Raw genomic sequence first — 2,574 nt, 5'->3', positions numbered from 1 at the left:
GGGTGCCACGGCGGGAGGAGATGACAAGAACGTCTGCTTCTACAGGGAGACGTTGCTCACTTGAAGGCAGCAGAGCTGTTAGGGGAGAGTCTGTGGGAATGACATTTAAAGCAGGATCATGTACCTGGACTTTATCTCTAACTGACCAAAGTGGAGGCGTTCCTAACATGGAAGACAAGCTTTCCAGATCCCCTCTGTGATGAGTTAGGGGATAGAGTCCTCGTCCTATCTCCCTCCGAGTGAGTTTCCCACAGAGGGCCTCTCTGAGTTGGAGTCGCCTTGACCCCTGTGGTTTGGGGGACTGGGGTACATGCGAAGATTATTCCAGAAACTTAACCATGAACAGTACCTTGGGAGGACAGTGACCAGACCAAGAATAACGGATGTTTCTAGGGCAGGGTTTCTCAGCCCCAGCAATTTGGGGCCCGATGGAATCACCTAATTGCAGTGCAGAAGAAAGACCCAGCAGTTTGTTTCCAGTTCTGTTCTGACACACAGGGGTCTCAGTGGGTCAGAACCTCCTCATCGGCAACCGGGTTGGTCCTGGCGTGGCACTCGTTGCTTAACAAAACCAACCCGGGCCCTGGAAGAAAGAGCTACAGATACTGGGGAGCACACACAGGGCTCACCATGAGTCCCGGTTGACCCCACAACGACTGGTCAGGTCCCTGGGATGGCTGGCACCCAAAGGATGCAATAGCATGTATATCTATCACCAGCAGTGGGTTTAAAGGCATTTGGAGGCTGGAAATTCAAATCCGGGATCAGCTCTAGGGGAACATGCTTTTTGGTCAGTGGCCCCTGGGTTCGTTTGCTTTCCTTGGCATCTGTCTTACTGAGCCTGTGTGTGTGTGTGTGTGTGTGTGTGCGCGCGCGCATGTCTTTACTTCGTTCCTTTTATGGGACACCTGTCTGTCTGTCTTTACTTCATTCTTGTTATGGGCCACCTGTCTGTCTGTCTTTACTTTGTTCCTTTTATGGGACACCTGCTCAAAAAGGATTATGTGCAGCCCCCGCCCTCACCCCACATCCCCATGTGACCTCAATCACAAGTGGGGACATACTGCAGTTACAAAGATTAGGACTTCTGCATTTTTCTTTTCTTTTCTGGGGGACACAGCATAAGCCATGCAGGCTGGGTCCTTCTCTGTGGGCAGAGGGGCCTCCTGTGCATGACGGGGTGCCGAGCAGCTTTCCTAGCCCCACCTACTAGATGCCAGCAGTATCCCTCCCTCCAATTGTGACAACCAACTGTATCTCCAGGCAGTGCCATTGTCCCCAGTCCCCAATGAGAACACAAACCCCCACCCCCACCCCCGTGAGGCTGCATTTCAGGCCCCCTGTATAAATCAGGCCCCTCCCCTCTGCTGGCTCACCTATTTTCCTCCAACTGAGAGTCCCTAAGCCTTTCCATTTGCTGGTTCCTTTGGGGTAAGTGGGAAGAATCTTCCAGAAATGAACAGTTCTCTCTCCACCGGGCTCTCTAGTCTAAGGTGACCAGATTTTAACACTGGTAAAGCGGGACAAAAGCGGGACACCATTGATAAAACTCATATCCTGGCGAAATAGCCACTTGGCAGCCGAAAACCGTCTACCCTAGTTTGTCATGCATTCTTTCCAAAAAATCCGGACTTTTAAAAAGTGTCACGGGACGCAGGAAAAATTGTTAAAAATTGGGACTGTCCCACCAAAAGCAGGACGTCTGGTCACCTTACTCTAGTCTCTCTCTGCAGGAAGCCTGGACCACTTCCCCAGGTGTACAGCATCTCCCCCAGGGCAGGCAGCTTGGGAAAGATTGAATGCTGTCTGTCGGAGGAGGAGAGAAGCTGGGAAGATTCTGGAAGTCTGGGCAGGGGACACCCAGGCAGACCCCTGTGTGTCAGAGACCCGCCTTGCAGGGGTCCCTGAAGAGGGCAAGCCCACTGAGTGCCTCTAGGACAGAGACACCACAAGGGGGTGATGTCAGGGAACACAAATCTGCTCTCTCCCAGCTCTGAGGGCCAGTGGACGGAGGACAGGGCGCCCACTCCCTGGACATCTGTCTTCCGTGGGCCTTACCGGCCTGGCTCTGTGTCGGAGCTGCTCCTTATGCCTCACCCTATGCAGATAGGGCCTTGGGACCCTCGCAAAGGAAGCCCGCTCCCACACGGATCAGGGCACGGGCATGTGGTGTTAGCTGCCGTCCAGTCGATCCGGACTCGTGATGATGCAGCAAGTTCAGGTTTCCCTTCAGAAACGGATTGCCAGGCCTTTCTTCCACGGCACCCAGCAAACACAACACAAACAATCCCTCGCTTTCGACTACAGTGACCCCAGAGGACAGGGCGGGACTGTCGGATTCCGAGACTGTGACTCTTTACAGGCGTAGGAAGCTCTGCCTTTCTCCCTCAACGTGGCCGACCTCGTGGTCAGCAGCCCAGTGCCCAGGCCCCCAGGCCTCCTGCCGGGCACTTCTGGGTGGGTTCACATCATCACACTCTTGGCTAGTTGTTGAGCCCTTAGGTGTCTGTAGCACCCAGCGACTCCGCTCCACAGCTTTAGGGGTTAGCACTCCCCGCATCTTTTTTTTTTTTT

At 53.9% G+C, this 2,574-nt stretch overlaps 1 protein-coding gene across 1 annotated transcript in view; it reads left to right on the top strand.

Annotated features, from left to right (window-relative positions):
- The window catches only part of TMEM38A (transmembrane protein 38A), a 24,000-nt gene that overhangs the window by 18,016 nt on the left and 3,410 nt on the right, over window positions 1-2,574 (top strand). The gene's annotated exons all lie outside the window — the stretch shown is intronic.

The sequence above is a fragment of the Echinops telfairi genome, unplaced genomic scaffold (assembly GCF_000313985.2).
Source record: "Echinops telfairi isolate 266 unplaced genomic scaffold, ASM31398v2 ScPeMD7_30;HRSCAF=105, whole genome shotgun sequence".
Taxonomy (NCBI): Eukaryota; Metazoa; Chordata; class Mammalia; order Afrosoricida; family Tenrecidae; genus Echinops; species Echinops telfairi.
This window is presented reverse-complemented; position numbering and strand designations above follow the sequence as displayed.